Here is a 27,687-nt window from a genome sequence, read left to right on the forward strand (position 1 = left end):
TTTAGCTTCTTTTCGATTCTACATTTGTTCGCAAACTTCTGACGTGACAATCCGCCGGTAGAAATATCAGAGCGGTTCAATTGTTTTAAGGCAATTCCGAATGTTAGGTCCGTCGCGGTTCTCGGAAATAGAACCTATTTCCAGAAATTCATTTCCAGAAATTCATTTACTGAAATTATTCAGAAGCGGGAACACACTCTCGGGGCCATAGAATTGATTAAAGTCTTAAAACGTATCAGATCGGTGTGACAGTTATTGTAACTGTCAATGAACTTCAGAACCTTTTTTCGACAAACAGACCATAATAGTATAACGTGTTATACAATATCTATAGAACCGATAAATACATTCAAAATGACTTTGTTCGTTTTCAATGACACACGTTAGCATTCCATTCCTTCAAACATTCGCGTGTAATATCATTCAGCAGTTATCTGAATTACAAAATATTACTATGAAATCAAACCTGCTACAAAATGTAGATCACGCTATGTACCCATAACAAGAAAAAGCCTGAATATTCAAATTCAAATGCGTCACTGTTTCCATAAAAACGATATCAAAGGTTAAACGTTTCGAACTGTTAACTTGATCCGACTAGAAACCGGAATTGCCCTACACATTAACGCCGCAATTACCAGAATAGTTATAACCGCCCAACTCTAAACTTCTTGTTCTGCGATAACCGAAGTACTACCTTCCCTAACGCATAATAAAATAAACATATCCCAGCGTTTGCTATAACTACAAGATCCCATAGAATACAGTTCCGACAACACAGCGTTCTAGCGTTAAACATCGAGCGCAGGACACTCAGCGAGCAGACAATGCAACGTGGCGCAAAAAGGTAGATCTGCCTCTCCGCTCGAGTCATTAAACGATGAGTCACGAAACGAGTCGATCTAGCCGTTCGGTCAGCAATGTGTTCTTTTCAACAAGAAGACTCGGATTTCTTGCCCGAGCGTCGGCCCGGCATTTCCCAGTGAAGGATGGTTCCGTGCAAACGGATCCCGTGAGATGTACTTACTACTAGAAGAGATGAACGCTCTTGTCTTTATCCTTCTCTCCCTCTCCCTCCCCCTCTTTTCCTCTCGCTCCATCCGATTCCGGTGGATCGTTCGAGCGGGATTGTCGGCTCTCGCGGCGCGCGAGTACCGAAGCGAAACGGCCGAGCGACGGTTGCAAGACGAAACTTCCGATTGCGACAGACCCATCGCCGACAACAATCGCTCCTTACGTTAGGAGCGTGCACGGTCTCCCGGCTGGCCGAACGAACGCAAAGAAAACGAGAAGGCCTCACGATGCACGGTTGATAGTTGCATGAGGCTGCCTTTTAAAAACTTCGTTTCACATCGACCGAGACGGGGAACGGCAACGTTCGCCGCGCGTTTTTTTTTCCTCTCTTCTGTTTCTGTTTTTTTTTGTCCTTCCTTTTTCTTGTAAAAGACCGAGCTTCCGTTTTGTTCTTTGCACGGTCGCCGTGACAGGGGGGGGGGGGGAAATGGGACCGGGAGGGGGTGGGATTGTAAATGAACGCGTAATAATAGCTTGAAGCTGTATTCGCGACGTGCGACCGAGTCTTTTCTTCGCGCGAACGGGAACAAGAATGAAAAGAACGCTTCGAACGGTAGACACAAATTCAATGGGACGCCGTTCCGATGGACAAACGTGACACTTTGTGGTTGATTTTTGGTTCTGCGCCCTGCGCCCGTTCGCTGGGGACGCGACTCGTTGGAGTGGAGGGGGTTCTTGTTATCGATGGATCGTTGATCGAGTAATCGAGTCGTTCTGTATCCTCTAATTCAATAATTCGTTATTTTCGTAGGTGCTGAATCCTTTTTTTAGCTACGCTTTCGATGCTTTAATGTTAGGTCACTAATCCTTCCATCTTCATATACTTTCATATTTTTTAGAGCCGTATATAATTCACTGTCATAATGCAACGCATTAGAACTAAACCACACTAGGAACAATGAATAAAAGAAGCTTTAAATCCCTTTCAACGAGACTGATTAATTTAAAGGCTAGGAATGGCAACTATCAATCACTAATCCGAATAAATACATAATGGCCATCGACTTCCAGTAGATCCACCCTCATCTTCGACGCATCAAGCTAGAAAGCATTAAAAACTCATTGAATCAAGCTTCGACTGTGTTTCTGCATTATCTATTAGCCGTCCTTTCGTAGTGGATAATGTATTATCTTTCTGTAACGAACATTCTACTGTCTGAATTCTGAAGTGTCTAATGATATCGTTTCTTCTGCTTTCAGGTAAGTCTCGTGTCCCTGATTCGGGCGTTCACGCGAGCCCGCGAACGCGGATCGGTGAGTACATCCACGGAATCAACGAAATAACACGGATACATCTCGTTAGTGTGTTTTTTTTTCTTCTCTCCGCTTCTCCTAAGGACGCGTATCATCGCCGGCGCGCCGTGCGCCACCACTCACACAGAGACGCATGTATAATTCAGCGGATGAACGCGGCGTTACTTCTGATCGGAGCCCGTTCGGGAGTCCGGTCACGAATTTGTTTCACAACTGCGTAACTTTCCTAACGCTCGGCACACCGTGACAAAACGGGGGGGATCGCGATCATGGGATTTCTGTTTTGCGTCCCGACGTAAACAACGCCTCTCCCCCGACGCGTTCCGATGAAATGGCGGCCACGTTCGTGTCGAATTATCGGACCCCGTTGCGGGAATCGCGTTTCCCTGCGCGTGAAAACCTTGCCGCACGCCGGTCGCATTCGAAAGTGTTGTTTTCTTGGTCATTACAAACCGACGATTAACAGTTGACGCTGCACTTTACGGCGCACGGAGTTAACGGGAAATTTCGGACGCTTCGGAGAGAGGATCGGTAAAAATGGGAGAACGAAAGGGGAAACGTTTGACTCTTTGCATTCGTATGTCATGCCGGAGATGACAATACGAATTTGTTATAGAACGTTGGATATTGTTTGGAGAAGTTCCACGATAATCTTTGAAAGATTATGAAAGACTGTTAAGATTCAATCTTATTATAACAATGATAAAGGAAATAAATATAAAACCTTGAATTCTACCGCTGTAAATTACTTTCATTCGTTTCCCTAAAAATGAATACTTGTTTACGCTAAACAACGTTGAAAATAAATCGAGTGCAAAGGATTAAAATGGAAACTTCAACAGTTGACGCTAAGAGACCTGGCATATACATTTCTGTGTCGCAAAGTGCAAACGTCGCCATTACAATGCATACAACGGAGACGAAACGGTAAAGATTAAAATAAACGTATTAATTCGGAGTGCTTCTTGATTGACAGAGGAAGCTAAAGGTGAAAGGAGACTGATCGTGAATGAACAAGTTGAAAATCTAAAATAAACCCTTTTTTCGTGGACTGTGATGTCGTCGAGTAAATTACATTTCGACGCGTATAATTGAGTAGATAGCACGTCTGTTCATTGCATACTGTTTCTACTGATTCCAACCGAGAACTCATACTTTTTTCTTTCACGCGCAGTATTTCTTTTTGCTTTCGCCATCCGTCCATTACAGTATTTTATGTGTTTATCGCGCACAAAAACGCGCAAGAAATTAATAAAATTTTATTGCTTCATACAGTTTCACTTTACTTTTAATTTACCGAGGGCAGTCACGGAGGGAATTAAATTTCATTTAATGCCGATCACTTAAACATTCTTCAATAAAAATGTACATTCGCATAAACTTCCCCAACATACTCGTAAGCAAGTTGCAAATTTCGGGAACTTGTTACATCCATGGCTAAAATTCAATTTCGTACAGTGCGCGACTAGCAGATGAATTTTCATTCGCTTTCGACAAATCGCGCCCCGGTTAATTAACATTCATACAAACATCCTCGACTCAACTATGACTCACCCCAATTCGATAACATCGCGGAAAGTTGCGAAAGATGCGCACGACGTTTTTCATGGAACGAGAGAAAAAAGGCGAGGAAAAACGCGCGAGACCTACGCCAAAAATTACACAGCGGTTACGAAACTCGGGTGCAAAGTGCACAGCTGGTCGCGTGAAAGGGAAAAAATGAGAGGAGGGAAACTGGCCGGGTAGATTTTGAGATATTTAACGGCGGCAGAAGAAACTTGAAATTTCGCGTCGAGCCGTTTGGCACGTATTACAGCCGCTGCGTGCGCGTGCAACCAATACACCGCGCGCGCCGGCTCGGCTATACTCTCACTGTCCTCGGGGACGTTGCTCGAGGACGAGGATAAATTTTCCTCTTCGCACGGTATCAATGATTTCCCCACCTCGGCGGCCGCAAGAAGCGGTGTTCTTTGTGTTTCATAAACGCTCGCCTCGCGAGTCATTAAACAATTACATAATGTCCAATTTTTCATCAGCCGTTGCGCCGACGTTTCTACGCGACTGTTATTCGAAGCGCTCGCTCGAGACCCGCCTCGTTTTTATTCGAATTCGGTCTGGGTTTACGTATCCAACCTTATCGCGAATAACTTCCGTTATTAAACGATCGCCGGATTTTAATTAAATAATGCGAAGCGAGTATATCAAGTCGGTTACGATTGTTGCGGTATAATGGCGACTGGAAACGCGTCGTTAATACTCGGTTTTAAGGTATCCTCAATCGAAGCGCGTTTCAGAAAGTGAAACGGAAATTATATCGGTGTTAAGATAATGTTTTAAGTACCCAAGGAATTTACGAAACCTTACGTCGAGTTTTCTCGTTTTATGTCTGGAGGCTCGGGGATTTTGTTTCGGGACGTTATAAATTTCTCGAGCAATTGAAATTTGAAATTTTGGGGAATTCGACGTTTATTTTCGATGTTTGTAAGTGTGAATATTTGCAAAAATTCATTTTCATAAAATCTTTTGAAGTTTCATGTAATACGGTGTAAAGGTTGTTCTCAATTTCTTGGATGTTTCTATATGCGTAGACGTGATACCTGTGAAATGAATATTGAATAATTTTCTTGTCAGTCATCGTCATATAAGGACACGCATCTCTATACACTTTAGGAGACTATCGTAGAGACGGCGTGGCCAACTTTTGGTGTAGATATAAAAAACGTTGGATTCCGATTCAGCGACTCGGACGTCCGATTAAACGGCTCGAATCGTTCGCCGGGCAGCTCGCAATTTAACGGATTTGCAGTGTTGTAAAATACGATTCGCGCCGGGGAACGGGGACGCGTTCCGATAAATTGTCGCCAGTTGTAAATAATAAAGCTATTTTATGTTATTTTCGCGACGAAAGAACGGATTCACGCGTTAATGTGATTTACGGTGATGCGGCGCGGCCCGAGGTGACATTATCACAGGCATTACGTGGCCAATTGTAACTTACGCTAAATTACTACCATTACGTTGACAACGTGGACTCTCGAGGCTTCGCCCGCGGGTATAAAAGCAGCACGCGGTGAAAGATCGGGGAACGATAAAATGCAAGTGTGCGTTGCCGTATTAAAGATTTGCGCAAGAATCACGGGCCACGCCATATAAGGCCCGAAAAAAATCCCCGTGGCTGTGTTAGATCGCGCAAAAAGACCGACGTAACGATCGGCGGCGGATTAAAAACGGTTCAACAGGATCTGTTTTCGTCTCTTTCATTGTTGAATTCGTATTTAGCTAATTGAATGCTCGGCAACATATCTTAATAGAGTTTTATCCCCATTTAAGGTATATTAATGAAATCCTTCGGCGATACGTGCGTGCAATCGTAGATTGTTCTGGGCCATGTTTGCTAGACGATCGTATCGAGTGAGTTCAAAATACAAGATGATCAAAAATATTCCAATATATTAAACTGTTATTGATTCACAAATACAAAAATGAACAAGATGTGTTAATTCTCCTTTCTACCTGAATTAAACGCAAGAGGAAGACCAATTATTACAAAACAGTTACTTCGTTAGAAACTATAACTATATCTAAGGCAAACGAGAAAAATATTATTCTCCAACGAGAAAAAAATCGTTTCCACATCTCGCCACTTCTACCTTGCAACCGATTAACCAATAATAAATAAAAAGTCAATTCAACAGATCATTTCCACAGTCACATTTTCTTTAACCGATTGCTACACAGCGTGATCGCGCTTCTCCGTTACACTGTGTAAAAGCGCTAACCTATCGTAGAATCATATTAGTATTACTTATTTGTTTTCCGTCTAATTATTTATTTGTATATTCGTCATTGCCCGCTTCGAAATGGAAAAACGGAACGATCGCGGTATTTACAATTTTTCTTTGTAAAAATAGAAAAACGTAATTCAGTTTCGAAACTGAAACGAGAGGAGCCCGATCGCGCTGGTTGGCACTTTTCGACCGGGTTTTTGCAAAGAGCCGCGGCACTCAAACGGTTAAACCAGACGCCCTCCCATGTCAGCACACTTCACGGGCCCAAGGAACCGAAGCACTCTCCGTTCTCGAACCACAAGAATTCTCAGCAGCATTTCCGGCTCATTCGCGCGAACGAAACACACTTTTGAAAGGCCAGGCCAGCCTCCTCGAGTCGCCCAACGAGCGTAACGTTCCGTCGTCGTCATTTCTGAAGTCGCTCCGCGAGTTCGAACGGTTCGATTTTTCGCAAGCAAAAAGTGTAACTGACAGGGGAAAAAATAAGATGCAATTGCACCACGTGACGAGATAAATATTTTACGCGTCGAGGACGCGGATCGCGGCGATCGGCATAATTAGTTCGCCGGGTAGCGACGCGATCGCGTGCGCGCGCGCGTTCGCCGGCGAGCCCGAGTCGTCTCGTAAAAAGTCAATCCGAGAAAGGCGGCATTATCATAAATCGCTATCGGGAAACGCATTGTGAAATAGAGGCAGCGCTCGAGGGGGCAGGATCGCAACGTCATTACACGGCGTAAAAATAGACGCGGCGATCGGGATCTGTATAAAAGAGCTTCCAGCATAAAAGCGAGGAACTACTCAATCTACATTTTCATCAGTACACGGACCGTTATCAAAGGAATATCGATTTATTCGAGTTTAACGGCAAACAAAGTTCCGCCGACTCGTATTTCGCCCAGGGAGGAACTATCGACGCGTTCCCTGAACGACGGCGCGGGGGGTCGGGGGGCGGGACAAGGGGCGAGGATGGAGAAGAACTGGATACACTCGAATTCGGTAACAAACCTGATATGTTTGAATTCGATATTGAGCGGCATCGATTCGCTGAAATTCGAAAGCAAACAAATTCGGCAGGATACGCCGCCGGTGCACTTAAAATTTGAATGGGCTCGGGCCCTGTTGGAAAGAAACCGCCAACGTTTTTGGTTTGCCAAAGGTTTTCTGCTCTTTGGGATGGGGCTGTGGATTTTGGTGGCGTTACCTTGTGCTTTGTCGTGTTCACTTTAATTAGGTTGGTGGTGGGTATGTGGGGATGTAGGGTATTAAGGGTGATTAGATGTTTAGCAGTTTAGTGGAATGTCAAGTGTATTATTATCAGTAAAAGTCGATATAAATGATAAAAATACAATCGAAGTTGAAATCATAAAAATCATAAGTATTATTTTTATACAATTGTAACTTTGATCATAAAATTTGATTCTTGTCGAGTTGAAGGGCTTCGTGAATTTGGTATTCAATCGTGAGTAGTATAATATTTACTTAAGATTAGATTTAAGTACAGTTTACACACTGGAAGTTCGATTATACGCATTCATCATTGCCACCATCGCATCGGCTAATGTATTTAATTATTTTTTATTCCCACTCATTTTCCTCGCTTCAAACGTAGAATTGCTTGGTTATAAGCTGTTTATCAGATCCAAGTCATTCGATCTTAACGAGAAACTGTTGTATTCGCAATACTCCTTCCATGACTCATAAAATAATACAAGCTGGGAGCATCGCGCTACGTACGCTGACAGACGGTAAAGCAGATAGCAATTTGTCAAGACAGTTTTTCCGAAGGAACGAGAAAGCATGATATAGCGCGGTGTATGAATTTTATACAGGACGATTCATATTCAGGCTCCGTTTCGATAATAAATTATACTTCGTGGGACGGGAATGATAGCATGAATCTTTATGCGATACTGATTCGGTCGCGGTCAACGATTCAAAATTGCGAAGATGAATAATAAATTTCCGAATAAAGTGTAGGGCACCGTTCAAATGTAGGGGGTATATGACACATTTATTAAATTACTCAATCCTGAAACCTACTGAGGGATGCGAGTATATGAAATTTATACACATAGCCGATATTTCATCTGTGGATTTCGGTAACCGATTAAATTGCAAGTATGCAAATCACAAACGAACGAATACGAATAAATACATTCAAAAGGACCGAATCACACAGGCCTGAAAACATATTATTCCAAAGCTTTCCACTGGAATGTAATATTCTATGAAACTCCGTTTCACAGACACTCAGACATTACTTTTTCAGTGAAAAGTAGAACATATAATAACAATTCCAAACCACGCCCCATATTTATCTTACTCCGACAAAACCAATGAAATAGGACAATGTAATAAGATCCAAATAAAGTATTTCATTCTACAATATTCACGTTCTTTTTCTACCAACATTATACTAATATACATATTATACGATCGATGATTTAAGTGCTAGCCGCACGCTCAATGAATAAAATTCCAGATAACAATAAAATAACTCCACACAATAATTACCAATATATCCACGTCCATTTGAACGTTCAACAAAATCACACAACGAGACCCACCGCGGTAACATAAAGCGATATCCAAACCACAGCTTAACAACCAAGAGAATAAAAGTCACAACGAACCCGTGTTCAAATATTTTTTGTATCTACCCGCAAGCACACCGGAGAGAATTCGCGAGAGCGCGAAGCGAGAAAACCATGTGTCAAGTTAGTGGCCGCTTTCCCCGCCTGCGGCAGCCGAATCGTTTCCGGGCCCGGGCCCGGGCCCAGACTCCCGCTTTTTCCTCGGCTTCGCCCCGCGCCGCGAGTCGCCCGGGGTGCCCCTTTCTTCTTTTCGCTCGGGGCCCGCCAGCTCGCTTTGACTATTTGCCGAACGTCGAACGCGCGCAGCGTTCTCTCTTTGCGCAACCCGCGAAAACCGGCGCGACGAAGAGCCCACGTGCGGCCCGTTCCGCTCGGCTTTAATACTTTCGCGCCCGTGGACGCTATTACGTCTCGTTTTGTTACGGCCGGCCGACGAGAGCCGCGCGCCGATGCCCCATGGCGAGCGAGCCGGCTGGAAGAACAACGACGCCTGAATGGGAAGAATGGACTACGGGCCGGGATCACGTGATAGGGGCGTCTTCGCCGCTGCGGGAGGAATCTTTCATTAAGGGTCGCATTGGAGGACCCGCGGATCCATTAACAAATTGCGGCCAGTCGCTCGAAACCATTCTCGACGATCCTTTTTCGCTCCCCTGCGGTCGCGCGACGGATAACGGGAATGCTACGCCAGGAATGGATCCGGAGTTAATGGGTTTTTGTATTTTAATCGATTCCTTGGCAACTATCGGACATATCGAAATGTTTTTGTTGTGTGCCAAATAGAATATGTGTTTGCTTACGGCCTCCTTTTGTCGTTAATGTTGGCGCGAGCGAATCTTTCACTGGAAATGAAGGTTGCCCGATGGGATTTGGAGTTTCTTAAACCTAATTAAGGGGGAATTGTAAAGGAGAATTAAAGGGTATAGCGGGATTATTGAAATGAGATGTATTATACTGTTTGTCTCGGTAATTTCGACCGATGAAACTGTAATGGCGATTAACGTAACTCCGACGTAATCGACAGGTTGATAACTCAATGATTATTAAGAGCCGAGGAAAGGGGGTTGAGATAATGATTTACGCGAAGAAATGCAAGAAGCTAAGTAAAAAGTCGTCGAACGCTCTCAGCCACCCACGTGGTTCGCCCGGCGTAAAGGATTTCTTCATGTCTTTAAGATGATTTCACCGCGCACGTATTTTCTCGGGTTACGTCTTCGAATTAACGAAGCGGCCCCGCGCGGTTTTTAAATGAACCATTGAAACGGGCATTACCGGGGCTAGGCCGGTTACGTTTCGGGGATTTTTTCAGACGGAACGGTCTCATTCAGGCTGTCTTCATTAAAATAAACCGGTGCACCCGGGTTCGTAAACGGACAAGCGGCGGTTACATCACCGGTTTGCGCAATAGTTCGTATATTTTGCCGGAGATAATAAAAGAACATAAAATAACCAATTATATGATAATAACACGCCGTCCAATTATACGTTGACATGCGATTCTCGCCCCGCTTTATGAAATAATATTCGGCCGGCCGGTGGCCATAAATACGGGCTGCCCCGAAATTCGACCACCTGCGCTCGGGGTACCAGAAATCATCGTAAAATCAGCTCTAAAAAGGAGCCGACGGGATTAATTGCCGGTTCTGTGCCCGTTCCTCGCGATCTCATTAACTTAATTTATACTTCGTTTCGTTTGTCAGCGAGTAGCTGCGGCTCCTTTTTTCCTTGTCCCTCTCCCTCGCTTTTTTCCCTCTCCTCCGGCGCTGTTCTCCGGCCGTCGTTCGCGAGCCGGGCAGCGTCGAAGCGAAAGGTCTCTGAAGTGGGCAGAGAAAGAAAAAAAGGGAAAAAAAAAACGGGAAAAAGAAAGAAAGTTGTTCCTTTTACCCGTTTCGATTTTGAAACTGCCTTTTTAAAGTGGACCACGTTTTTCCGCCTTCAAAGGCAGAAATCCGCGTTTCAGCGCTGCGCCCGACGTTCTGGCACACGCTACGCGGGCTGACGTGGACGGGACGGGCAGAAGGGCAACAGTCGAATTTTCAAAAGCACGCCCGCGCGCGCGTGTGTATCGAGTGGAGGACGTTTTAGCGCTGGCGACGTTGTCGGGGAGACCAAAGACAGAAACGGAGAGGGAAAGGGAGAGGGAGAGGCAGAGAAAAAAAGGAAAGGACCGGCGGAGGGTGGGCGGGAAAGGGAAAGAAAGAGAGAGACCCAGATTTCATTTTCGTTGATGAGCTTGGCAGCGGTCCAACTCGACTAAATATATACTCCCTTTCTCTTTCTCTTCCTCTTTCTCCTCTCTCTTTCTCTCTGCCCTGTCTTTGTCTCTGTCTCTCTTACTCCCCTCGCGGCTCCCGCCCGCCTTTCCTCGCTCATTTTCGTCGAGCTGCCGCCTCGATGCAAGTGGGAACCCGAAGAGAGCCAGATCGACCGGCGAATCTGCTCGCGAATCGTGCGAAAATATCTTTATTATTAATTTCATCGTGCGCTGAAAAGGGTCAGGTTGCCTCTGGCTCTCGGTAAAAGTTAAAACAGTAACGTTCCGCGCGAAACAGACGCCAGGGGGAAGGTGCTGGCCGCGTATTCAGCACCGCTGAAATCACAAGTCCAACGAGATCAGCGAAAGTTTAAAAATATCCTTTATTATTCCGCGATACGCCCGCCATTTCTATCGAATGAATCGTTTAATTAAGAACGAGATGTCGGCGAATGTTTTCTTTCCTTTTCATGAAATCGATACGTTCCTTGGAATTTTGTGGTGTTACTTTTGGGAGTACGAACTGAATTTTCAAGCGTAACTTTGCTCCTTTTTTTGGAGATTAAGAAGGATGTAACGACTATCAACGTTGCTTTGGTGTTCAAACATCGTTTGAAGTACTTTAATTGTGGATACTTGTCGCACACACCGCTCTCAGATCTTTGAAACATTAATGCCGAGGTAAATTTCTTTGAGAAGGCTTGAAACCTGGTGGAGTATGTTTTACGATAAAAGTGTAATATATTCAGTAACTGTAAACATTTAATATTAAATTTACGGAGGGTAGGTGGCTTTCTAGATCCCATTTTCGCAAGGCATTAAAAATACCTTTCTTCCCTTAGGTAGAATATTTCAAAGAAACTGTTTTTTACCTTCCATCATTTTCAAACAGATATGAAAGAATCACGTCTAATTTACCGTGAGTACACTATATCCCAAGGAAAGTATTACGAACAAATGATTACCAACTCATAATTACTGAAAATCATTTATAAAAAATGTAATAACATCGTATTACTGGCCATACGAGTTAATTACAGTTAAGCTTTGGAAAGGAGAAAGTATGTTTTCTGTCGTACCCGTTAGATAAAGCAAAAACATCGTAGAAGAAGCTGGCTTCTGGAAGGCGGAAGTAGAAGCTTCATGCTCAACCCAATTAGAATGTTACACCCCTTCTTATTACAAAGTTACAAGAGTTCAAAGACTGGTAATTTTTCAATTACAATGTAGTGATCCTTTAATTTTATGGAGTAGTGTGTACGCATTATATTTAAAACCTGATATTTCTTTATCACATTCTACGTGTATTCAAGAAAAATACAAAAATGGGCTTTATTCGAGTGAATGAGGCCCATTTTTGCAAGACAAGCCACTCGAAGTGTTAATGTGTTGACGACCAGAAAAAAAGTCAGGTGAGTACGAAAAACGTCGGATCCCGTGACAACGAGGCTCCGACTGGGATTCGTGGACAGTAATGGCACCCGAGGGGCAGCTTGTCAAATCCGCATTCGTCGTGACTAAATTTACGAGCGTGCACGTTGTAAATTTCACCTCGCGCGTCGTAACGGTGCCGAAACGGCGCATCGAGCCTGCCTCGTCCACGAGAAAGCTGCCTACGACAATGTCTCGATTCATTTCGCGGCCATCAAGTGTACAGCCTGAACTCCAAACGGCAATGAATTTCGAAGGAGCGGGGACTGTCCCCAAGAACTTTCATTTATGATCCCTGGTCCGGGAAAAATCTTGCCGATCGCTCACTTTAATTGAACGGGACAGGTTAATTTTATATTGGTATCCGATGTACACCCGGTGTACGTCCCTAAACGGTACGAATTACCGGTAAATCTACGTAAGTATCACGGGGAGATTATATTTGAGACTTTCAATTAGTAAGATAGAATTTACATGTAGGCATTTTAACATTAATTCGACTATGACAGACTGTTATGGTTCGTCCAAGCATTTTCTTGTCGAGAATGTCCAATATGGCCGCCCAAAGTAACCGTATATGCAGCGGTATTTCTTGTTATTGGTAGATGATCTCGAATTAGTGAAACATCTTGCGATCCTTAGCTAATTTTAGATTAGATTTATATCGGTTATATTTCTTGTAATTTGTCGATGCATTCGAAGAAGCAAAGTTTACTGTGAATTGTAGGTAATTGTAGGTTAGGTGTATATCACTTCCCGTTAACATGAAACTATTAATTGTACCACATTTTGAAGCGAAACATTGATTCGAAGCTATTTTTTCGTGAACACGCGAATTAAGGAGATTCAATAAGATTGAAACTGGATAATGACTTTCGTTCGAAATGAATGAGGTTTCACAGAGGTTTTACAGCTTTATTATTTTGAATAATTCGATTTCGCCGGAGGCATCGCATTCGAAGCCGTTACCGTGGAAGACGATTCATTTCCGAATGCAGTTGGACTGTGACAGTGCGGATTGCGACAATGAGAGGCGGTCACCGTGTCGGCGAAACTCAGCGAATCCCAAAAATCCGCGATGAAGTCACCGGGTTAAGCGATACGCCGCTTTCACGAGCGAGCCTCTTACACGATCGCCGCATCTCCCGCGGAACAATTCTTGATTTTGCAAGTGGAAAGTTGATTGAAGCATACGGTACACCATCTGGCTTTGCTGTGTCCCTTACGACGACATACTCCATGTAATTATTGTATTTTATCGCAGTTCGTCGCGGCAATATATCGACACACAAAATCCTGTAAAATTCTGCGACAAATCTACTACCGAAATAAAAAAAAGAAAGATATTAACGCAGTGGTCAATATTAACGGTGGTCACAAATGACCGGAGCTTCAAAATCGTTCGAGAACAACGGCAAGAACAAGAAAAGAGAAATACTTTAAAATGAAAACATGTAGTGATCGAATAATACTATAACCGAAGAACCACGCGATACTCAATTATTGCTAATTAATTTTAATACCGTTTGCCTTTGTTGTGCAACTACCATTATACCGAAGCGTTGAAAATTCTCGTGGCGTTCACCGTGTTAATGAATCATCGCATTATCGAAAAATACCGCTAGCCGGGCAATCAATTCTAATTTCCCAGCGACTAATGAACAAATCCTCAACGAGCGGAATCTCCCTCGCGCCGAACGCGCAGAAGGAAACGAAACACGGGGCCGCGATGAAATTTTCGCGCACAGCCAACCCTTTAACGTCGCTCACGCGTCACCGAGCATCGCGGGGAGCGATTGCGCGATCTTTCGCCGGCAATTCCGCGAGAGAGCGAGGCTGCTCGTTTTCGGGTGACGACAGGAATTTCAATGGGCATAGTCATATATCGGCGGGTGACGCGGCTAACGGTACATCCCTGCACGCTTTCAATGGTCTACCAACCTACCTACCTACCTACCCACGTACCTATATATCGCTCATTCTCATAGCGCCTAGGCCCGCATCGATCGCGCCTATATGCATAACGCGTACATACATGCATATATACCTATCGATCGGCCCGTCTCTCTCGTCTCGTCGCTCTCCTCACTCTTCGTGCTTCTCTTCTTCGGCTCTTCACCGGAGCAGCCGACACCATCGCCAGGCTTGCACTGGCTGTCTTTCTTTCTCCCTCTTCTTCCCTCTTGTTCTTTTCCTCGTCCTTTCTCTCTCTTGTTCTATCCTTTTCTCTTCCTCTCGCTTTCTCTCTTTTTTTCTATTTTCTTCCTTTTCCTCTATCTTTCTCTCTTTTTCGTTATTCCTCTTTCCCTCTTTCTTCATCTCCTTCCTCTTTCTCTCTCCCTTTTTCTATTTTCTTCCTCTTTGTCTCTCTCTTTTTATATTTTCTCCCTCTCTTTCTCTTTCTTTGTCTTTCGACTACAAGAGAAAAGACGAGGAAGAGCACCCACCCAGCAACTCTCTCTCCTTTGCCAAGGCACCTACCCTTTGGCCCAAGACTTTCTTCCCCCGCCCCTTCGCTGGATCGCTCCCTTCCCACCCACCAACCTTTTTTGTTCTCCCCGTTAATTTTTCCTTCTCCGGCACCGCTTTGACTATTCTTGGGTGGTTAACGAGTCAGACGACGAAATCCCGGCGAGATCCTCTGTCCGCGGAAATTGGAGGACCTACCGGCGAGCCGTACCCTCGAAAGAGTTCTAATTGTCCCGCAGGATTTTCGAGGCCGATCGTTGTTGCCTGATCTGGAATCGGGATTCCGAGACGGTTGGAATTCTTTGGGCGTGTTTTGCATTTAACTGTTGTGACAAGTATTCCGATGACGAGGGGGTCTTCGTTTTGTCAGTGTTATTTGCTTGATTTAGTTTGTTCGGTGTTTATTTCTTCTTGAGAAAGTGTTATTCGATGGTTTAGTCAAAATAATATGAAATATTGAACAAAATTATTAGAAAGATATACAAAGTGAGTTACTGACTCAATAAAAGAAATTGTAAAATAAATATTTTCAATCAACCCTTTGCTAAATCTTGGTGTTTAGTCTCAAGAACTTAAACTCATCGCCGTATTTTTGAAAGTATTAAATCATCCCCAATTATACTGGATAAAAAGGACTGTATACACGAGAGAACTGGAGTCATTACCATTTCCAGCACTTGTTTCATATTTCCACGAGCATCTGTATTTTAATTATTACCCTTGATTTCAGTTAATGTTTTATCAACCGAACACCATTCCCTTTGATTCAGTGACACCCCCGATACCAGCAGAAGTGACACAATTCCTTATTGAAATTTCTTGGCCGTCCATTTGCCTAATTGATCCGCGATGAAGGCATAACTCCATTAGTCGACTGATTGCTTTTCTGTGGATGGCCGGGGGAAGTCGAAGCCGCGGGTCATTGACAGTGACCGCGCGTGAATAACTGTAATCCGTCGTTTCACCGTGCTCGGTGGAACCGGTAAACAGACCCACGTCACGGCCTTCCCGGCCAAATTCGTTGCTATTTACGATTGACCAGGCACGGGGGAATGAATTAAACAAACCACGCAAGAAACTGAACTTTCAAAACACGTTGTGCAAGCCCGAGAGTCGTTCGCTCCGGACATATTATATTCATCTGTAATTTATGTAACGTCGATGCCGCGCGGAACAACGCGCGCAAAATTCTGCGGCAATATTTTAAGGTACGGACAGGATTTTCTGTGATACGTGCTGCTCCGCTACCGGATCATCTCTCGAGGCTAAGGGTAATGAGCCTGCAGATTATATAAGACTGGCATATCATCGTTGATTAGTGTACGTCCGTTTTTACGAGAGGAATTGAAGTGGTAAACTCTTCGAAAAATCGCTGTAACAATGACAGCAGATTTAAACGAAAATAAGATCCCACGTCATAAATAATTCGAAATATCGTAATATTCACTATAATAAATAACACAACGAATCATTGAATGTACACCCACTTGTTTGCAGAACGCCCAATAAGATACACGAACCAACAGTTCCCAAAGGGTGACATTCCTATAAATTAACTCATACCCTTGCGAAGCTACAGTTTCCTTTCTACCTCGGTACAATTACGTACGTTTCACCGTTATAACTCAACATTGTAGCAAATGACCCTACCGCCTAGAAGCAACTATGAAAACAAACTGGAAAAGAAAGAAACACCGTTCCTCCGAAAAGGTGGACTCCGGAAGAGGAAATTCCATTATAATCGTGTCCGTCGAATAAACGCATTTCCTCCACGATTCGAACGGTACACATGTTCCCGAATAGCGTGCGCGTAGACAAGCGTGTTCGAGGTACAATACAAGCGTCTCCCCTTCCACGTCTCGACAGACGCGACGGAAACCTTTCGTGGTTATTGAAAATCATACGAAAACCAATACGCCGGCCCACGCCCCCGCGTCTCGATACGGATTTCCCTCTCTCCTGTTTTTTTTTTCTTCTCATTCTTTCGAGATGTTCGTCCACCTGGCGCGCACCTTCGTTCGCGATCCCGATCGCGTTGGTTACCATTCGAGTCCATCGGGCGGTCTCTTTCGGCCGCAATAATGGCGCTCCTCTTCTCGGCTGGAGCCTCGATCGCATTCGATCGAGTGTCTTCCCACGTACCTGTGGTACCCGAAATCCATGTATAATGTGCGAACCGACAATGAGCCCGGGACCGAGGGTGGACGGACCTAACGGTACGATATCGTGTGTCAGTCGCTTCTCCCTTCAGGCCGATCGGGAAAATCGTACGATTTCAATTTCGATGGAACGAGCTCCGGCTACGTTACACCGGATCACTTCGACGAGGTGCAGCGGGCTTTTGTGTAACTTAAAAGCGTGCTTCTGTAGACGCCGGGGTGAACTTGTGGGGTAGGTAGTCATTTTTGGAATATTCATTTTTTTTTATTAAGTTTGATCGGTTGTAGGCTGGAATTTTCTTCTTATAGATTACTTGGAATTTTACTGATATATTTTACTTTCAGTATTTTTGGTTTGTTCGGAGGGTGTCTATTATCTCAAATAGATTTGAAGTTTATAGAAGTAACAATGAAAGAAATGTTGAAATATAATTTCATTTATGTGAGAAACAAGCGAATTTTAGCAGACATTTTTCGTTCAACGAAATTAAAATGTAAATGAAGAGAAATTCTTACTAAACAAAAATGAAACAACTGAAAGTATTGAATACGAAACTAAAAAGGTACTTTTTCTATTATCTTTGATTTAAATACAATTTTTCGTTTCACGAAAGTGACCGTACGTCGAAAAGGGAAACAACGAATCGAAAAGTAGAATTGCAATACAGTTTAGAGAGCGGGAGGCTGTCCTTGAGTGGCATCAACATAGTTGCATAATACAATCGTATTACACATCTTCCTCTAGTATTTAACGCGAATGAATGGTGTATCACGGCGATAACGTCGCTGGCACAATGAAGAATTTAATATCTACATGTTACCACTGTCCCGCTGATACTTTCTATTATTATGGAGTTCCGCGGAATGATGGACGCTATGCAATATCTCCAGTCCCACGCCCTTGCGCGTTTTCCGCTACAGATGTCACACGATATGGGGACAGAACGGCCGAAATAACATTGAATTTATAGCGGTACTGTCTATCACTTTGCGTCGTTTGCTCGCGCGCTGTTTACCGCGGCGCGTTGTATCTGCGCTTTTAGCGAAAACATTTTCATTTCTAAAACATGTCGGAAGTGCGACGGCGTGTGTACGTACGCGATGCATCATAAAATACGGTCGTAACATCAAGAATATTTAAAAAAAAAAAGAGATCCATTGACTGCCGCTCATTGAAAATGAAAACTCCAGGAACGAAATCGTGGAGTCGCGACAAAAGATAAATATTATGTACTTAATCTTCCAGTGCACCAATCGTTTAGGGAATTTGTCCGTAACTGGAACACAGTTCCTTGCACTGCGTAAATATGGAGAAGATCACGTGCCGCGGAAAGATATTTAGATCGTTCGCTGTTTTATTAACGACGCCGCTTTTGAAGCGATTTAAAATTCCAAAATTCGCGCATGTGACTTGGGACTGATTTCGATTAATTCATGTATTGAATGTCGAAGATATATTCATTGATTTCGGTGGAACGCAGGTAGAAAATAGTTCTTACAAAAATATTTGACACGTATCTTCGTGATTAACCATTATTTATGTCGTAAGAGGGATATATTTCATAATTTGTGAGAAATGGGAGTGAGAAACGTATATAGTAACGGAAAAGGAATATTTAATTTCGCTTTAGAAGGGGATAAAATAATATTCCTATTCATTATATTCAACATAAAATGTTCACTACGAATCTGACTTCAATAGAAAGCAAGGGGTTAAGTATTATTTATTGTGCATTGTTCCCTATATTGAAATGTCGATTACCTATATTCCTTTCGGAAAAATATTGCCTTTATTTCATAATCAGTTACTCGACTGGTTGTAGTATGTATAAATATGTATAAACCGCTGTTGCCTTTAGTATTAACCATTTGCAAAACGAAACTTACATCAACGTTACTTAATTCAATTATATTTTAACATGGTACATTAACCACACGTTTAACACTAGATTTACTGAACCCGTCAATTTCACGGATATTGAATTTTTTAAACATTATTTACTAACAGTTTATTGCAATACTCTGATTTTGAAGTTACAATTTTCGCGATTTGTATAAACGAACACGTGGTTTTCTAGGAACAATAGAATAAAGTGTAGTATGAACGTCCGTAAATCTAGTGTTAAGGACATGTAGGAAACGCTAAAGATACACATGACAAATATAATTATAATATTATACACAACTGTATTAGAAATTATTGAGGTACTTAATCATTAGAATAAAATGCTCGTCTACACAGGACGACAAGACGTTAGACATAAATTAAAGTCCATAAATCCTGGTGACAAAACCATGACAGCATAAAATCCTCAAGACCGTCCAATTTCGTCAGTTCCATCCCACTCAATTACCGCGTCACCAGTCACGTCTCTAAATGACCGAAGGAACGGTACCCATTCCGTGCAACGATCTCCAGCACGTAAGAATGAGTGGTCCCCGGCGCGCTCTTTTGCATTCCTGTCGAGGAGGTCGCGCGCCGGTTCCGCGTCCGCGCGTTCATTCAGCCCGTGGAACGGCCGAACTTCTTTTATATTCGACGCGGCCGTCGGACTTCTGATCAGCGTTAACGGTCGCGGACCTCGTCAGATAGGTGTTCCTAAGCTTCGATTGAAGGTACGTTGACAGAACCTCAGAGCATCTAATCAGAGATGGGGCGAAATTTAGAAACTCAGTAGAACGTCGATTAACACGTTGATCCCCACGGTAGTCACCGATGACCGCAGCTACTAATATGTTTGAAGACAATAAATAACACTAATAACCAGTACCATTTGCCTTCCTTACGAAAGAACAAGTAATATTAGATAAAATACTCAGAATTCTCGTGGCAGTCAACGTGTTAACCGAGTCGCCATTTTTCGCGGTCTAGATTCTCCAGAATCTTAATTAAATTAGAATTTAATGATTATATCGTTATAGAGTACCTGAGAATATATACTGTTCCTGATAGAAAGGTGTTAATCCTATTACAAGCTTCCTTACTTTTCTTATCTTCTTTTATTCCTTTAAACTTCCGGCGTTTCTTTCCTTCAGCTCTATTAGCCGATTCTCAAACCCAACCGTTTGTTGTGTCGCTATCCGAGTCTTCGCCTATCACGCTCCTTTGTTGTCACTTTCGGCCGACGCACCTTACTCTATCTTTCTCTCTTCTATCATTCCCTCGTCTAACGTACTTACTGTCAGCTTCGCGATGAAGACTTCCAGATTAATCGAATAAAAACTATTTAGCTATCATCCATTTACTATCTTCAAAGTAAAGCGCTTACAATGGAATAGAACATTTCTTCGCGTTTCATCTGAATGATTAATAGTAACAAGCTACACGTGCTCAGGTTAAATTACATAATACTCGATCAAAGGATTAAGAAGGCGTACACCTTTGATTAGGCCCGCGTTCCATTCAGGTGCCTTCTTTCCACGAGCGCGTACCGCACGACGCGAGTAGGCGTCATCCCTCGCCGATCGATCCCGTTCTAAGATCGATCGGTCGTCGGCGAGTGCGTGCGCCGCGCACGCCGAGAGCCGCGTCGCTGGGAAAGCGGTTAACGCGGTGCGAAAATACTCGACAATTGAAACCAATCAGCCATTAGCGTTCGAGAGGAACTTCCCTGGAAACTTTTACGCCCGGGCTTCCCCCGTCTCGCCGTGTTCCGGATCAACGTTTGCCGAACGAGGCGCGGCCTTCCCCCGCGACACGCCGTTAAGAGGGAAGTTTCCCGACGGGTGAAGTTTCGCGATGGGAAAAGTCATCGTTGATTAACACCAGGCCACCGGCGTCTGGAGGCGAGCATCCATTCAAAACGAAGAGGATCTACAGCGGGCAGCGTCGATTTCAGCCGGCTTTGAGCAACGAACAGGAAATTTATCTCGCAGGGTGTAATTTCTTCTTCTCGTTCTTAGGGGAAAGCGCGCGATTAACCAACGGCAACATCCTGCGCAAGCAATGACGCGTGAAGGGTCTATTTACACCGGGAGTATTTGCATTTACAGCTGAAAGCCAGACTTTCCACTTTCCAGCGTCATTTTTCAGGTCTTTCTTCCGCGTTAAAGAGCTCCGCGCGTTCTACCCGGCGTCATCGTAAAAAACTGCGAGCTACGGGGCTGGGGGCGGGGATGAAAAAAATACTTCGCGAGCGTTTACATTCGTCCGATGTTAACTTCACGGTAAATTATAATTCTGGAGAAGTATGGGCGAGGTATGTCCTCATTGCATGCCACGCCAAGCAATTTCATTCATTCCCCTTTTACTCCTTCCGCTACCCCGCGTCGTCCCGCGTCTGCCTTCTTCTAAAGAGGCGAACTTGTATAATATTCAGACTGAACTTTCCTATTTATCGTATATATATATATACGTATACATATATATTTGTGTATACCGGCTGGTTATTCAGCTTTCCCCCATTTTCTTCACCGCGAAGTCGTTGGAAGTAACTTCCACCGTTGTCGGGGGTAATTCGTGATATCGGGGGGGATGGAAATTTATCGTGTCTCCAGAATGATTTACGTTTCTTCGGGATTCTTTCGCTCGTAGGAAATATTGAATGTGGCGTTTTCTGTTTTATGAATATACACGTGCGCGTGGAAATTCAGTGAACCTGGGAAAATTGCAAGGGAAATAATTGTGTTTTAAATAATTTCTAAGGTTAGTGTTGTGAGAAGATTATAACAAATGTTTGATGCAGAAATTCAAAAAATCAATGGAGTTATAACATTTTGCGTGAAGCTATCCACGAACATTAGCATAAGTGTCTGATAACTTTGTCTGAATGGCAGCAATCAATTAGTTAGTATGAAAACGTCAATGTAATTTTCAAAAAGGTGGAATAAATTTCTGCATAATTGTGCGCGAACACGAACAATAACCTGTTAATTTTATTTAAATTTTTAGTAGTGCGATATGAATCTAATAACGTTAGACCGAAGAGGGTGAGTGACCTACCCGAACGTGACCCTGTTTATACGAAAGCTCACCCTTTTCTTTCCTCAAACCGCATCACGTTCTCCTGCGAGAAGCCTCTTCGCGATTCCATGCATTTCTCCTCTACTCCTAGGATCCCCCTTTTCACGTTCCTTGCCGAGTCACTTTTTCTCAAATTTCGCGAGCCGTTCCTCTGTCTCTTCATCCCCTCGACAAATTTTACATCCCCATTCTTGTGATATCAATTTCCCTTTAACCATTTCACAGACTTCAAACAGGAGTCCTTATAAAACTTACAATGTACCACTGATTTACTCAGGATTAGGTTTGTCAAGTGAAAAGCGTCGACAGTCGTTTTATTTTTGTCAACAAGGGTGGCTTCTTTCCAATGGCGTTCAACGTTTACAATATTTTCGTGTCGACATATGAATTATTCGGAAAATTGGATATTTTTTTAAATCTTTCGTGGAACGAAGACTTTATTGCGCACTGTCGTAAACTTAATTTTTACAACCCCAAAACACGCTTAGAGGGATTGGGATGGATGCTGGAGAGACACGGTGGGACCTGCCTCAATATGGGTCGATTTAGAATAATTCTTGTCTCCCTTTGTGTCGCGCGTCACGTTCTTCACTTATTCGAAAGTTCGTGCTTCCGTTTTCTCCCCGTTTCTCGTGCACCCCTGCGTGCTACCACACTTGTAAATTCTTTCCTACGCGCCGCTATGTGTCGCCTCACTTGTTTCGCTTTAAACGGTACCGAAGCTTTCTTAATATCGTTCGTGGAGGAAAAATGCTCCTATAAAGTGAACTGCGAAATTTTTAATCAATTTTGATACGGAGGATTTATATATTTACACAATAAATTTAAACTTGAAATATTATTGAAAATATTATAGAAAATAGAAGCAGGTTTAATAGTATAAGATAATTATACTATTTTGATTTCATTACTTTATTGAAATAGTCATGTTAAATAATTGGATAGCAATTTTTGTCTTTTTATGGATACTAAAAGATACTGTTCCATTAAACTGTTCCTTATTGTAAACTGTTTGTAGTTTTTATACTTTCTGCTGCAGTATTTCTACATTCTGAATGTATAAAGAATTTCCTTATTTTTACTTGGTGCTTTCATACTTGGATATTTTGTAATATGAGAAGATGCATCTGCAAAGTGCTCCCTTCAATTCCGCATATTTTTCAATGGAAATTCTGCATTGTATCGAGGGTTTCTGCAATTTTTTAGAATGTTAAATAAAAGAAATTGGAAGGAAACGAGATATTATTTTACCGAGTCACTGTTTTTCTAAAGTAATAAACCATGAAGATATGGTATTCTTTTTTCAAAAGAACAAGTTAATTGCAAGATTGAAAAGAAGCGAATCCAGCGAAACCTTTCCCCTCGACAATGCTTATTACCATGGCCAAATTGAAATATCTAGTCCATCCGCATTTTCCACAGTAAGTTACAATTTACGTATACAAAATCTCAAAAGACCATCTCAACGTTCCACAAAGAAAAATCCACGAAAGCGTCTCAAACCCCGAATAAATAATATCTCCAAAAATCCGCAGAAATCAACGACAGCAACGTTCAAAGACCCAAAAATTTCACGATCAATAATCCCCAAAACCTACCGCCAAATGTTTCACCCCTAATTCCAACAGCTACTCTCGCCCCCTCAAAATCGTCAGTTACAAATCCGCGACGAAAAGGTACGCGTCAAAAAAATTTTTAAACACTACATCACACCAAAATCTCTCTCTTTCTCTTACTCTCTCTCTTTAAAAAGAAAAAAAAATTAAAAACTAACACGACGCGCTCTCGTGGACGCAATCCGCCACCGAAAAACACCCGAAAAAAAATGTCGAACCAGTGACGTCACGACGAACCACCGGAGACTAGCCATCGGGTCTCCGGTCACGCCAGCAAACAGCGAAACTTCAGCGATCACATGGGCGAGAAAGGAGGACAGGGGGACGACCTACAGCAACCCTTTCCTGTTTACAACAATCATCCCGGCCGCAAGTGTTCCCACCGTGTCCGCGACTCCGAGAATCAACCCCCGTTCACCATCTCTTTTTTTTCTCTCCGTCGTTTCATCCCTTCCATCGTCAACGTTTCTTAAGGACAGATAGCCACACACACACAAGCACACACACGCATCAACACATAGACACAAGTACACACAAATATACACACGGACACGCGATTTCCCCCGTATCACCTCTTTCTTTCTCTCGTCCTCCCCAGTCCCTTTCGATCCGACCCTCCTCCCTCCTCTCGGTGTCACCCTATCGCGTCCCGCCACCCCACTCCGGCTAACCCTCTCCTCGCGAGGCCCTCCTCGGTCTGGCTGCGCTCGCGCCTTCCTTCTCCCGCGACGGGTTCTCGCTCCCTTCGGAAAGCGGATCGGAGGGAGAGAAACGTTGCTCGAGGATCGGAGCGAGAGGGCGATAGGCGAGTTTCCACGGTGGGGCTGGCTCTCTCCGGTCTTGCGCGGCGCGCACCAGTCAACCCGGAGCCACGGTAGCGCAAGTACTGTGCTCGTCACGTTGTTAAGGGACAAGCCGCTCGCATTCGGGATCACGCACGGATATCTATCTTTCCCTCTCTCTCTCTCTCTCTCTCTCTCTCTCTTTCTCTCTCTCTCTTTCTCTCTATCTCTCTCTCTCTCTATTTCACTCTCTCTCTCTCTCTTTCTCTCTCTGTCTTTTCGCCGGTCTTTAAATAACGCTCGCGGGTAGCAAAGTGTTGTACCGCGCCGGAGCCGATGTGACACGCCGATCGTTCTACATCGGGAAGTTATCACGTCTACGCGGTATACACGTACACACATGTGAAGTACGCGTGACTCCGATCGTGGTGATTGAAAGATCGCGCTCGAGCACCGAATAAGAAGAAACGTCTCGACGTACCCAAAGGGGGGGTGTTTGAGAAAGTACACGTTATACCGGGGGTGTAAGATAGTCGCGAGTGGCAAGTGAGAAACGGAGGATTAACGCGAGGAAATCGGTTCGAGCGGTGTCGAATCGATGGCACGCGCGACCAAGGAGTCAACCCCGTCGCCGACTCGGTTCGATCGGTCCCTGAGCGATCCTCGCGCGTGGAGAGTCGCGGGGATGGGGTCGTGACTGTCCGCGACGTGTCAGTCGACGCCCCGCGAGCGAGCACGACCGCCGACTGCCGGTCACGGGACGGAAGATCGTTGACGGTCGCACCTGATCAGTGTTCAGCTTGCCGTTCACCGTTGATGAGCACCGGCGCTGTGCGTCAGGAACGAGGGAAAACAGTGACAGAGCAGCAGGATAAGGGTGGGGAAACGAAAAAGGAAGAAAAAGTATCGACGTTTGCTCCCCGTGGTGTGCGCTCACCCCCTCGCGTGGCCGAACGAGTCCGCTCGCGAGACAGAGAGAGAGAAGCGTGCAGGAACGAGGAGAGCGTGTGTACGGCCACGGTCCGGTACGCGGCCGCCGGTTCACCGAGTGAAAGTGAATGATGCGCCGGCCACCGCCGCACAGACGGTGTGGCTATTGTGACAGGGTTGCGTTTCTGTGATAGAGGATCCCTCTCATCCCCTAAGCGGCCGCCCGCGACTCAGTGCGCGCACCGACGACCAGCACGGAGTCAACCAACCGCTGGTGGGTTTGTGATCATACGTGTCTCCTTTTATTATACCTGCAGCTCGTCTTTATTTTCTTCCCTTTTTTCGTTTTATTATCTCCTTGCCCCCCACGTCGGTCTTCCTCGTTTTTCGCTTTTCGTATCAACGTTCCGCTCGGTTCTGACGACAATAAACGGCGATCGTTTTTTCCCCACTCCCCGCTCGACGGATCGCTCGGCCGGTTACACTATGTAGGCCTCGTCAGAAGAAGGTTCGTCGTTTCGTTTGGAACTTTTTCGTGGTATCTAGGACAGGGTGATCGAGATGCGGCGAGACGTTTTGGATCGTATTTTTAGCGCCAATTACATTCGCGGGCTAATGATTCAGGATGATCGGAGAAGCTGTTAGTAGCGTCTTCGAGAGTTATACGATGTCGAACGTTTTCGATCGGAGCGGAGACCGTTCTTCGGTGTGTATGCGTACGGGATCAGTGCCTGGCTCGTTAGTTTGGCATTGGCGGAGGGTTGGAGAAATGGTACCCGGTGAAATTGAAGATTGCGATCTCTTTTAGCTTGCCCGGGAAGAGGACGTTTCTCGTGCCCTCTTTCCGTGCTACACGGTTTTTCTGCGTCTCTTCCCGACTTTTTTCTGTTTTCCTCTCGTTTTGTTGGTTCTCTACTTGTGTCTCGTTATTTATTTTCTTTTCAAGAACTCGGGTCGTCCTTTTCATCTAGCTGAATGTGTTCCCTGTTTTCTCTCGACGTTTCGCTCCCGCCGTCGCCGCCTTTTCGCCCGCGCCTCTCTCGCTCTTTCTCGCGCTCCGACGCTGTCTTTCGCCCACGCTACCATTTACCTCCCGGTTATGGATATTATTAAGTAATACCTACGTTGCGCTCGCGCGCGCCGGCGAGTGATGCCGCTCGCATGTGTACGCGCGCGTGCATACGGTACCGCTGCGTGTGCTCGGTGCGCGCGCACGCACACGCGTACCCGCCGGTGCACGCTGGTCGACGAGAAAGCGCGGGTTCTCATCTCCATTTTCCACGGGAAGACCCGCGAGTCGATTAAATGTCAATTTTCATTTGACTCGTTTCCTTCCAAATTTTGCTTTCACGAGGTTCCCTTCGAACAAAACGTAAAATGAGACTTTTCCGAATTGGGATCATCGAGAGGAGTGAGTTAATCTAACATTCTCGGTGAAATTTCGAACAAACTGAATCTTCATGGATCTATGAGATGCAAGAGAGTTAAAAAAGCAATCGCTTGGAATATCTTGGCTCTTCAATTCCCCTTTTGTTAGGAAGATTTCTGTGATTGTATGAATCATTCGACGATCAACGTGTTAATATTAATTAAGACACGACAGGTGAATATGTTTTCATCTGTTTTCTATGCGAAACTTTCTTGAAACGCCTGGGAATTGGACGGATTAATTATATTGGTAGTTACGTTGGACTAAGTTTGTATTGAAAACACGAAGATTGGAGTATTCTGTAAATAGAAGTAATATGGCTTTGGTTTCTTTCGTTGTAGCGCATAATCTCTCAACATTCTGGTCACTTGTCATTACTTGATTAATTACACATTAAGTACAAATCGTTTTATTCTGGTTTTCACGAGAGTAGTTAAGAAATGATTCAATTTCTTTCTAGAAAGGTACAAATGGGGTGGGTTTTTTCTTTGGTAGTCACTTCTTGCGAATGGTTAGGGTTTCCCGAGCCTTTCAATTCTCCTCGCGTCGACTGCAACAGCTGTTTTCTTTACTCTATTTTAAAAGGGACTTGATGGCCCAATGGAAACAAGAAAAAAATGTTACACAAATATAAATCCGTAAGTGCTTCATTGAAGGGTCTAAGAAAAATATTGGAGTGTCGAAAATAACTTCTACAAAAGTGAGCGTCACGATAATATCATGATTCCAATTGTACAGAAAGTTTTTAGTACTGAGTCTCATGCGTTGCACCAATACAAAATTCGATGAAAGAACTCTGTCTGACATTTCTTTATTAAATATTAGTCGCTTTCCAAAAAACATTCGCGAACACTGGAGAAATTCGCTTTACGCAAGAATCCTGAATGCGAAATATTTAAGCTGATATTTTAATATTCAATTTAATAGTTCATTGAGTAAGAATT

The 27,687-nt window shown here is 44.0% G+C and overlaps 1 protein-coding gene across 3 annotated transcripts in view; it reads left to right on the forward strand.

Annotated features, from left to right (window-relative positions):
• The window catches only part of Hr3 (nuclear hormone receptor 3 ROR-beta), a 129,696-nt gene that overhangs the window by 15,550 nt on the left and 86,459 nt on the right, over positions 1-27,687 (forward strand). The window contains exon 1 of one of the 3 annotated variants that reach the window (XM_031971490.2): positions 24,471-25,588. The exons of the other annotated variants lie outside the window; for them this stretch is intronic. The gene's annotated coding sequence lies outside the window, so the exon portion shown is untranslated. Of the gene's footprint in view, positions 1-24,470; positions 25,589-27,687 lie in introns of those variants that run through there. 3 annotated transcript variants of the gene reach the window in all.

Source organism: Nomia melanderi, chromosome 2 (genome assembly GCF_051020985.1).
Source record: "Nomia melanderi isolate GNS246 chromosome 2, iyNomMela1, whole genome shotgun sequence".
Taxonomy (NCBI): Eukaryota; Metazoa; Arthropoda; class Insecta; order Hymenoptera; family Halictidae; genus Nomia; species Nomia melanderi.